Source organism: Capsicum annuum, chromosome 9, assembly GCF_002878395.1.
Source record: "Capsicum annuum cultivar UCD-10X-F1 chromosome 9, UCD10Xv1.1, whole genome shotgun sequence".
NCBI lineage: Eukaryota > Viridiplantae > Streptophyta > Magnoliopsida > Solanales > Solanaceae > Capsicum > Capsicum annuum.
Window position 1 is genome coordinate 206,297,101 of NC_061119.1, and position 12,788 is coordinate 206,309,888.

General features: G+C 31.6%; 1 pseudogene; it reads left to right on the top strand.

Annotated features, from left to right (window-relative positions):
• LOC107841190 overlaps nucleotides 1-3,238 on the top strand; it is a 9,772-nt pseudogene extending 6,534 nt beyond the window's left edge.
• The last annotated feature ends 9,550 nt before the right edge of the window (nucleotides 3,239-12,788 follow it).

The window sequence follows — 12,788 nt, forward strand, 5'->3', positions numbered from 1 at the left end:
AATCGGCAAATCACAGTTTTGGGCAATGAGTTGTCTGAACTCATGCCTTCTTCGGGGAACCACCTAAGCTCTCTTTATGCCCAATTTTATCCTACTCTGAATCATGCATTATTCTAGTTTCAACATCTGTAAAATCTGACTTCAAACATGCATTCTATTCTGTTCTGAATTACCATGGCATTATCTGATTGGTGTCGTCACACCAAGACTTGCAAGTCTTATTTCTGAGCCATAATATATCATGCATGATTCTTTCATTAAAACATAGTTCAGACTACCCAAACATGCAATTTAACAAAGGGAATTCATGTTCCGAAAACATAAGTCAAAACTATGCAAAATTCTCATCCTTTCAATAAACAAGTGGTGGTCATGTAATCTTTAACAAACCATGCAACCATTCTCATTATATAATTATGTTCAACATTCATCAACATAAACAACCTTCTCTCTTTTGAAATCAAAATCATAATCCAAATATAATATTATTCAAGATATTTCATAACATGCTTTTCAAGATGCATTCAAACGATTTCATAGTATATCATAAGTAAATGAAAATCATCACAAGAGAGGGATTTTTCATGAATCATGCTCTCAATTCAATCATCAACCTTAAAACACATGCTTACAATATATATATAATTTCAAATCAATTTGGGGGAAAGCCTAAAGGACAAAACAATATCATCAATGCTTCTAAAGCATGAATATATTGATAAATCTGAAAAACTCTTTCTTAAAATCAAGATTTCCATACCCATGAGATATTAGGAAAACCCCGAGTACCTTAAATTAGAAGCTTTTGAATGAACTCTAGCTTTTGGGATGCTATACGTACGATTGATGGGTGCCTCTTATAGCCCTCGCAATGGGGATTCCAAATCTTGAAGAATTAAAAAAACCCACAGTTAAATCTTGAGATATTTGGGTTTTTAGTTTGAAACCCTAGGGTGAGTTCTTGATGAATTAGAGAGAAAAGAATCATATTTTGGTGTTTTGGAAGTTTAATCTCGTGTTATAGCTGGATAAGGGATAATCTCGTGTTATAGCTGGATAAGGGATGGAAGATACTCATTTTTCCCTTAAAAATGCAGAAACATAACCTAAAATTTTGGTGTGTGCGATAGGGCATGCGTCGCACGCTTATCGCATAAAGCTACTATCTCAGTCACTAAAATGGACATAACTTTTCATTCGATTATCGGATTTAGGAGAAATTGGTATCGTTGGAAAGATAATTCAAAGATATTTCATTTGATATATAGTAGGCCCTCTAATTCATTATAAACAAAGAGTTATGGTCGATTGAATTTGGTCCAAGTTTTGACACTCACTCAAACTCGAATGATAGGAAAGCTTTCAACTCGTCCTTGAGTTAGGGGACCTCTATGATCTCAATTCATGCTTAAATAGGTTCACACACTACATAATTAATTAACATGCCAAATTTGCATAGGATTTATGGCTTTTGGATCATCTATGCATAGAAACGACAGTTTTTATTCTAGCCTAAAATGCGGGGTGTTACAATAGCCCTAACACTGATGGCATCCACATATTAAGTTCGAGCGTTATGAATGTCACTGAGTCTAATTTCTCTATCAGAGATGATTGTATCTCTATTGGTAATAAAAAGGAACAACTTCACATCAGTAAGGTCACTTGTGGACCTAGATATGGTATTAGTGTTGGTAGTCTTGGTGGAAATCCTAGTGAAAAGCCAGTGGTTGGTGTTTTTGCTAAGAATTGTACTTTCATTAGCACTGATAATGGTGTTAGGATTAAGACATGGCCTGCTTCTCACACTGGTGTTGTCTCTGATGTGCACTTTGAGGATATCATTGTGCAAAATGTTAGCAACCTTATTCTCATTGATCAAGTCTATTGCCCAAGCGGCAAATGTAACAAAAATGTAAGTATCACCCACTTATATTATCAGTCATTGTGTTGTTAGGAAGGTTGAAGGGGAGCCTTGGAATAACTGGTAAAGTTACTATCATAATGTTATCAGGAGATCACGGATTGTTGGCAGCCTCTGACAGAAATGCAAGTTGAGGCTGCATATAACAGTTCCCTTGTGGTCGGGCCCTTCCCTAGACCCTGCGCATAGGGGAAAACTTTAGTGTACCGTGCCGCCCCTTTTTTCTTGGATCTTTACATTCTTAATCACAAGGTCTCCGGTTCAAACACTAAGAATAGAGAACTTCTTGGCATAAAGTGTTTTACCTGGATAATTTTTCAAACAAAAAAAAAAAATCCTACCTTTGTTGCTTTGTATTTAAAAATTAACCACTTTTTAAAATAAGATCATTGGTCTATAGTTCAAAAAGTGACCCACCCACCCACTATACGAGCTTGGAAAAGGGCAAAATCGCATAGAATCTATTGTGCATGGTCTTTCTTGCATTTTTACAAAAAAGACCATTATGTTCATTACTTACATCCTGACCTCCTAGTCACATATCGATAATTTTTATCATTGCACCAAAGTTTTCTTCCTAATTTTGGATCCTTTTTGTTTCTTATAACCATGTTTGGGATGGTTGTAATCTCTACAACTTAATCAAAAATATTTGCTTCTTTCATTGAGAATAGATAACCTCTTGATATGAAGGGCTTCACCTAGCCAATTTGCAAAAATAACCACTTTTCTCACCCTGTATTTTGGAGTTGGCCACTTTTCCAAAATCAGACCCAAAGGTCACCTTTTGGATGTTGGTGTGACGCCTTGGTTAAGAAGGTTATGCGGTCTAGGTGTATGGATGAGGATCGTGGTCGTCCTTCTCCAGTTATCAGTCTAAACTTCAAAAGAGCACAATTTGAGCACATGTTTAGGAAGGGACAGAACCACACTGAATAGATCTATTGTACCTAGCTTTACTTACCCCTGGTGACATGTACGACAATAATTTTTATTGGTGCATCAAAATTTCAAGATCCTAACCATTAATTCTTCTTCTTTTTTTTAAACTGCAGTTGCCTTCACAAGTGAAGATTAGCAAAGTGACTATCCAAAACATAAAAGGTACATCAAGAACTCAAAATGCAGTATCACTACTTTGTAGTAAAGGTGCACCATGTGAAGGTGTTGAAGTTAGAGAAATTGACATCACATATAGTGGTAATTAAAGAAGGATCAGCAAAATCAAGTTGTGAGAATATTAAGCCAAATTTAAAGAGCAAACAAATTCCAGCAGTTTGTTCTACTGTTTCTGATCCTGCTACTGAATATTAAAAAAAAATTAAGTGTGAAATTTAAAAAAAAAATTATCAAAAGTTCGATTGATTTCTCATATGATCATCGAACTTATGATTTTTATAGGTAAAATGTTTTAGTTATAGTCAAGAGATGTAAATAGTGGTATTAAATAGGTTCTCGTGTTAAATTTGATCTATATTTGTTTCATTCTCCCCATATCAATGGAATTTAACAAATTAAATATATACAAGTAAGAAGGTAAAGTGATTTGATCTGTATCTGTTAGAGTTCTCCTTAATTTGGATCATGTAACTCGGCACATACTTACAGTAGTTAACAGTGAAAAACATGTTGGGTTAGTGATGGAAGTGAATGGAAAATGGAGAGAAGAAGAATGGGAGAAAAGTGAAAATGTATATTCATTTTATGGAAGAAGTGTTCACCCACATTGGTGGGAGACAGGAACTTTTTCATGCTTAAATATAGTAGCATTCCTTCAAATAGATAATGAGACAATAAGAAGATAAGTCTTGCACTATTGTTGTTGTTACTTGCTCAGCTTTGACTTTGAATTTGTCAAATGATCAAGAGATTATTGTTTTGGACAAAATTAATTTGAAACTTGAGAGTTAATAATGTTTTAATCCAAAAATTCATTACAAAATTTTTCTCCATTTGCGGACGCATATCACAATGCACCTCGAATATGGCTCCGCACGTGCCAATGCACATGGCTCTACATGTCAGACAAAATTTTCTGTTTTATACTAAAGCCGATATACGACAGCATGTGGCCACGTGCGGGTGCACATGGGTCCGCATGTGGGCCCATCATTTCAAAAAGTTATAACTTTTCACGAACCATTGCATCTTGTCAAAAGCAACATCTTTTCGCTATAAAGAGCTAATTTTTAATTTCTTTAGGTTTTGGCACAAAACTGTGAAGTGAAAAACTCTTCTTCATAAAAACTCAAGTGTGATTTGAAAATCGTTGATTGAGTTCGTAGTTTGATGGAATTTGAGGTATTGCCAGTCATTCTGTTGATGTGATTCATTTGATCCTGTGAGAATGTATTCCACAACCTCGAGTACATGAGAGGAATAATTTCCTTAAGGACACACCGTAAATTTGGTGGACTTGAATCGTTCGATCTTTATCTCTTTCTTGATGATTTTTCTATTTTTCAGAAAATAGTTTGACCTTCTTTGTTGTTCTTGTACTTGTTAAAATTCATATTATAAATATAGATATTGTACTCGAAAAATAACTACTACTAGAAAAAACAATTTTTGCGACCACAGGTTGTGGTCGCAATTTTAATTTATTTTCTAAAAGAAAATATTATAAAAAAGTGACCACATGTGGTCGCTTTTAAAATTGTTACCACTATTTTTGAGACAACACCTTGTGGTCTCTTTTGTGGTCGCAAAAACAGGAAAAGCGATCACATATAGTCGTTTTTCCTGTTTTTTCTAGTAGTGAACAATCTTAAGGAAATTAAGTTACATGGAGATTAAAACATTTCGTTTTCTACTATGTTTGAACTTGATAGTGATTTGACGATATAAGCTTTGTCACGAGTCAAAGTTCATTCGGTTGACGATTAGAAAAAAATATAAAAACTTCATCATTAAACTAGAAACAAGTTGTTTAAAGTTTAAGACTTTATTTTTAGTATTTGTGATACTAAATCAGTTATATAAGTTGTGATAAAAATGACTAATGAAAATTAAATCAATGATGGATTGGCGAACGTTGCAACAACTACTATTGCCACATCGAGTCGTTCGAATGCTACTCTTGTCATGGCATCGGCTGAAAATCAAAAAAAATTCTAGTGTTGATTTTAGAAAATGGCAGCAAAAGATGTTCTTTTACTTGACTACTTTAAGTCTAGAAAGGTTCATCACGAAAAGCAATCCTGAATTACCGGAAGAAACTTCAAAAAAAATGCTTCGTGGTGACTGAATCTTAGAAGCACTCAGATTTTTTATATAAGAATTACATTCTGAGTGACCTACAAGATGATTTGTACAATGTGTACATCTACATGAAGACTTATAAACAACACTAGGATGCTTTGAAAAAAAAGTACATAACAGAGGATGCTAGAATGAAGAAATTTATTGTTGAAAAATTTTTGGACTTCAAAATGATAGATGGGAAAGTTGTTATTACCCAAGTTTAGGAGTTATAAGTCATAATCCATGATCTCCTCACTAAAGGTAAGATTACAACTAATATCCTTGTTAAACATTTTAAGAATGTTCTAAATATTCACTTAACCCTTGTTTTAGGTTTGGTTGTGAATGATGCATTTCAAGTGACTGCTATTATTGAGAAGTTACCACCTTTGTGGAAAGATTTCAAAAAATACTTGAAACACGAATGAAAGAAAATGTCTATCGAAGATCTCATTTTAAGGTTGAGAATCAAAGAGGATAACAAGGCTACCGAAAAAAGGTCACATGAAAATTTCATAGTAAATGAAGTGAATATTATTGAAGATGATCTCACAAAGACAAAGAAGATAAAGAAAGCATCTGGGACAACAAGGCAATCCTCCTAAGAGGATATTCAATGAGAATTGCTTAAATTATGATAAAGTTGGCCACAAGTCTATGGATTGTCAGGCTCTGCAGAAGGGAAAGAAAAAAAATCAAGAAAATATCACTGAATTCAAAGCAAAAATGGACAATTCTTGGTCATGCTTTCAAAATGCAATCTGGTTGGTAATCCAAGAGAATGGTGGATGAATTTTGGTGTCTCCTGCCACGTGTGTTCCTAAAAAGAACTATTTGCATCATATATATATGCTCTGGTTCAATCTGATAAGAAGATTCGTAGCGAACTCCACTATGGCAAAGATTGAAGGAATAGGCAAAATTTACTTAAAGATGATATCTGGTAAAGCGATGACACTAAATAATGTCATTCTTATTTTGGAGTTGCAAAGAACTTAGTATCTACTTAACTTATAACTAAGAACGGATTTATATGTTTCTTTATTTTCAATAAAGTTGTAAGTAAAGGTGAAGTGCATGTAGGTAAAGGTTATCTCACCAAGGGTCTTTTTAAGATCAATAATGACTATTTATATGAATAAAAGTTATATATCTTCTTACTTACTTGAGTTAAACGATTTATGGCATGAACGCTTAGGACTGTCAATTACAAAACTTTACAAAAACATATTAGTTTTGAAGGTTTGCATAGCTTTAAGTGTAATAAATCAAGGTGTTAAACAGGTGTTGAATCTAAGTATGATAGGCATCCTTATAAGTCTGATAAAAGGAATTCTTATCCCTTAGACGTGATTCATACAGATATTTGTGATATGAAGTCAACACCATCTCATGGTGGAAAAAGTATTTCATAACTTTTATTGACAATTGCACTATATATTGTTATATTTATTTGCGGAAGAATAAAGATGAAGCAATAGAAGCATTTAGGCAACATACAACTGAAGTAAAAATTCAGTTGGATAAAAAGATTAAAATGATAAGGAGCGACAAGGGTGGAGAGTATGAATCTTTTTTTGCAGTAATATTTTTTGTAAAATGAAATGGTCCATCAAACTACTGCCCCGTATTCACCTCAATCGAATAAAGTTATGGATATAAAAAATAAAACATTGAAGAAAATAATGAATGTCTTATTTATAAGTTCAGGTTTGCAGTAAAACTTGTGAAAAAAGCTATCCTTACAACATATTGAATACTTAATAGAGTACTCCATAGTATAAATAAGAGAAATCATATGCCTTCTGAATGATGGAGGGCTCATCACTTGTTACTTGTTATCTCAATAATTTTAGTGTTGTATAGAAATATGAAAAAATGTCTCTGAACCTACATCATAAAAAAGATATAGCGTTCGAAAATGATCAGTATGGTGTATTGATATGCTAAGGGAATGGACAAAATAGTTTATAAAGCAAATTATGAAAATCTTAACATAAACCATAAGAGGTGAGGATACAGGATAAGTGACTCAAAGAATAAAAACATGACCATTTATTAAGCCTTAATTCTGAACTATGTAGTTTCACAGATCTTAGACAACTCAGAGGCTATATGGGTCTAGTCTTCGCCCTACCGATGGGGTCCTAATCCATGTTTGATGAATGAATTGAGATGAACATAATTTTTCCACCATATGATATCATTCTCATAGAGGAAACATCATAAGGTTGTCTCGTTAGGGAGTGAATCATCCCTATGCCGGAAAATATAGGTTTTAAGCCTTGGGTCACGAGGACTTATATCTTCTTGGTGAACTATATTATCTTCTTCAAGACCAATTCTTACATCTTCATAAATATTTATCATTTAACATATAATGAGTCTTTCTTAGGGGCAATCGTAATTTGATATCGTCATACCAACACTTGCAAGTCACACTTATTATGTGATAATCTCTTCATTTATTCGTTAACTCATTATTCCCGCCATTTTTAAAGACTTGGATCATCTCATTTAAAAATCCATTAAAGGTTTAAGAATTTTATATTTACACATCATCATTGTTCAAAACTATGGGATGTAGTGATTTACCTTTTCCTTCATCAAAATCAAAAATTAATACTTAAGTAATAACAATGACAATAAAAGAAAACATGATTTTTGTCTTCAACATGTCCCAATATAATTTTTATAATAGAAAGATTTCATAGTTCAAATAGTAATCTAAATCTTCAAGTTCAAATAACAATCCAAAAGTAATTTCATAGAAAAGGATTCTCAAGCTTAAGTAATTTCTCCTTTAGAAAGTCATACAACAAACCCATATTTAAAAGGAAAAAATTCGCATATAGTCTCATTAGAATGTCTATAACTAACTCCTTAGTCTTAGTTTTAATATTTGTTTTAATATTTACAATTTATAGTCAAAAATAGTGACAGTTATATGTGTATATATATACAAAACAAAGGAAAAGTTGCTAACAACATTTGAGATAAAAAAGGAAATTTAAATACAATAAATCACCTTAATCTTCTCCAACTTCCATTTACTACTCTGATATAACTGATCTATTATTATGGAGGTATGCGTTAATCACTCCCTTAAAAGTTGGTTATTTATTTATTTTATTTTCGAGAGGAGAAAATCAACACCAAATTGGTTACAGGTGATTCGTGCATGCGAGATTCTGGTAAATATGATTTCGGAAAATTCTTTTTTTTTTAATTTTTTTTCTCAAATCCTTTTTTGAATATAAAACGCAATACAAAATCTATTAGATTTCAACGTAGCGATAATCGATTCAACTATTTTTTCTTGAATTTTATTTATGAAATCGAATACTAAATACAAACTTCATCTTGAATCTACTATCCTTCGATTTGTAATTAGTTGTATTATTGTGTACAATAATTTGAATTTTTGGGTTTCAGTTTCTACAAAATTCTATTGTAATTATTTGCATATATCCATTTATAGGAATTTTCATAGTCAGTTGCTTATTTCGTAATTTGTGGTATTTTCATCAAAGTTGCTAACAAATCGTAATCGTTCTTTATATTTATGTTATATGCCTTGTTTGTATGGTATGTATTCAGTTGCTAATTGCAATTTGTATGTTATGTATTTTGTCAACAGATTTTATAAAAACAAAATGGGGTTGTTACCAATTGTTTTGAAGCATTCAGGCGTATGAAATATCTGGTTAGTAAAGAATAGCATGTAAAATCAGTTCTTATCTTCAACAAATTAAGCGCCAAAGAATAATTGTGGCTTGATGACTGCTTTTTTGCTTAGATAATGATCTTCAAGGCGACCCCTATACAAAAAAATGAGTACTTTGTAAAAGAATATATTTTAGAAAACATATATACATATATATAAGAAGTTAGAAGATAACAAACATGGAAGCATGCTTCTTTAGCGTTCCTTTATGAACCCAATTCAAGAAGCGAGAATACAATTTGTCGTTATATGATCCGTATATGGTGTCGGATACAAATGGTTGTTTTATGCCAAATATCTTAGGCATCCTTGACGAAGAACCTGAAAAAACATACAATAATAAAGAAATAAATATAAAACAAGTTCACCAAATAAAAAATGAAATTTATACGAAAATATAATAGTACCAGATATAGAACCAAAATCGATCATGTAAGGCGAAGTTTTCCATATGCCTGGTTTTCGTGTCCTTGGGGGTAGAACAGGTGTTTTTCCAAATACTTTGGACTTATGCATAGCTATAATCTGTCTCTCGGTGTTCAAACTTGGGAGTAAATCATCAGGAATGAAATCCTGCGATTCTGTTAGATATTGAGTAGACTTGTGTTGCTCGATATCAAGAGGGTCAGCTATATGAACAGAAGCTGCAACCAAGTCCTGATTCTCATAAGATTGAATGCTTAAATCTGTCTGGAAATTAACTATCTGTAACTCCATTTGGAAAACGTGATCATCTACACGTTCAGCTGTGTATTTATCCACCAAAAACAAATATAACCACAAATATTTTTAAAAAAATATAAAAATGAACCAAAATAAAAAACTTACAGAATAAAAGATACTCGTACTTCAATCTGATCAACATGATGAGCTTTTATTTCATATGCAGCATCGATCTCCTTTGCATTTTCTAACTCAGTAACTGAGACAGTTTGAACTTTGATTTCCATTTCTGTATTCAAAATCTAAAATACAAGAAGTCAATAAACAAACACACTATATCAGTACGTTATATATGACCATTGAACTGTATATACATCTACTGTATATGTGTAAACTGTATCGATTACCAATTGCAAATTGTATATACACATGGACAACTATATTTATGTCTATACAATAAATTGAAGAAATTACTAATCGTTTGCATTGTTAAGATAGCACATTTTAATCACCTTAACATATGAAATAATTGCATCACAATAAAAATTAGTTTCTTATTGAAGCATGTCCAGCAAAATATGATGTATTCATTTTAAAAATCTTAAAAAATTAACCAAAATAAAAAAAAATTAATGAATAAAATATACTCGTACTTCAGTCTGATCAAAAGGATGATCTTTTATTTCAACATCAGCATCATTCTTCTTTGTGTTTTCCGATTCATCAATTTATTTTTCTAACTCAGTAACCGAGGCAGCTTAAATATTGACTTCCATTTCTATTTTCAAGACCTAAAATACAAGAAGTCAATAAACAAGCACACCACATAATTATGTTATATATGACCATTGAACTGTATATATGTTATAACTTGCACAGAAATAGTATTAAAATCAAACTGTATAAACATATATCCAAATGCAAACTGTATATCCATATATCCAGATGAAACTGTATATATGTAAATTGTATATAATGGAAAGCCAACTATAAATTGTATATACATATACTGTATATGGCCAAAATGTATACATATCCAATTGCAATTTGTATATATATTGGGATACATAAATGCAAATCATAGATATATATTCAAATCAAAACTGTATATATGTATATGCAATAAAGTGAAGAAACTACTAAGCATTTGCATGGTTAAACAAGAACATTTTAATCACCGTAACATATGAAATCTCTGCATCACAATAATTTGCATCGTTAAACAAGCACATTTTAATCACCATAACATATGAAGTAATTGCATGACAATAAAAGTTAATTTGTAATTGAAGCATTTCCAGCAAATATGAATGTAATCATTTTAAAAAACTTAAAAAATGGATAATAATGAAAAAAATTAGAATAAAAATTACTCGTACTTCAGTCTACTCAACAGGATAATTTTTTATTTCAACTGCATCATCGATCTCCTTTGCATTATCCAATTCATTAATTAGTTTTTCTAACTGAGTAACCGAGGTTGTTTGAACTTTGATCTCCATTACTCTATTTAAAACCTAAAATACAAGAAGTCAGTAAAAAAAATACACAATATAAGTATGTTATATATAACCATTGAACTATATATATGTTTGAAAACTAAAATGGAGAAATTCTAATCAAATCAAACTGTGTAAACATATATCCAACTGCAAACTATATATTCATATATCCAAAATGTTACTGTATATATAAACTGTATATAAGATATCCAACCATAAACTGTATATAATAGGAATTGAACTATATGTATATACCTTTGAATCCTTGCTACTCCCTGGAGTACAATGCACATTACTGAATGGAGTTTCTTGTTCACCATTTGGAGATGACTGTTTAGTTGAATCCTAATAATTAGTGGCATGTCACTGTTTATGTTTTGTACTATTCTTTGTATAAAAAAATTTAACTAATATTTGTAAGCTTATTACCTTCTCATGATCAACTTTACATTTGATAGCATCCATGACCAGCTGCAATTTATCATTTATCAGATCGCGTAAACTCTGAAATTCAGACTTCACCTGCATAATCATTTTAAAAAGTTTTAGCGGAAATTCAATAGTTTGTTGATGGTTAAAATTGTACTTACATAATTCTCAAGAGCATCAAATTTCTGGTTGAGAGAATTTATGTCAACAGGCGACTTTGTTTTATGTACTTCTGGTTCAAAAATTGGTGAAGTAAAATGTGGTGATCGAATCTGATCTCTCACTTTATTCCAATGTAATTTTAACTTTGTTTCTGTTTTACTAACATCACGAGTTGGTGTCCTATAGTCCGGCACTTTTGACATAATCTTTGGTGGACTCTTGACGGATATTGATGCACCCGATGAAATTTGTTTTTGCTTTTTTTATGGGTGAATCAGGTACAACCAACTTGGTCTTTCCCTTATGAACATCTAAAAATTTAGGCAACTCTTGAAATTCGTCATCGAAATCTACAACATACTTGATTGGAGATTCTCTGACTGTATGATCATCAATTTTCGGTGAAAGTTGAAAAACTGCAATTTCATTTGCGGAAGTCTTGATGTTTCAAAAAATAATCTGCATAACATTGTTAAAAAATGTTTAAAAAAAATTATCTATTATTATAACATGTGCACAAATGAATATTAAACAACATTTCAAATTAAATCAGTTTGACATAAAAGATTAACTTATGAACTGTATATATAATTGTATAACCAAAATGTTACTGTATCTATATAAACTGTATATAACAGATATCCAATCATAAGCTGTATATACGTATTTTGAATATTTAACCAACACAAAAACATGATAGGATACAAGAAGATATTGTTACATAAATAAAAAAAAAAATTTGTATATATCACTAAGCACATAAAATAAACAATGAAAAATTGTAATTAAATCTACAAGAATATTGACTTTTACCTTCTTACACTTGAACATGTTCCGCATAAGTCATTTGTATCGTGGACGTTCTTCTATGGTTTGCCAATTAAGCAACCGAGGAATTTGATCACCTATTCTTTTTGCAAGTTGCTTATCAGCATTGGAACAACATTCATACATCCATACTTGCATGGCGTACGGAACGCCATGAAGTCGATAATACTAACCATCGGATTTCAACTTTCTTCAAATGGTTTTGGCAAGCTTTTCAAATGCTTCTTTACCCCAGCAGTAATTCATGTACCGTCCTTGCTCAACGACATCAAAATGAAATCTAGGTACTAGAACGGTGTTCATCTCGCCA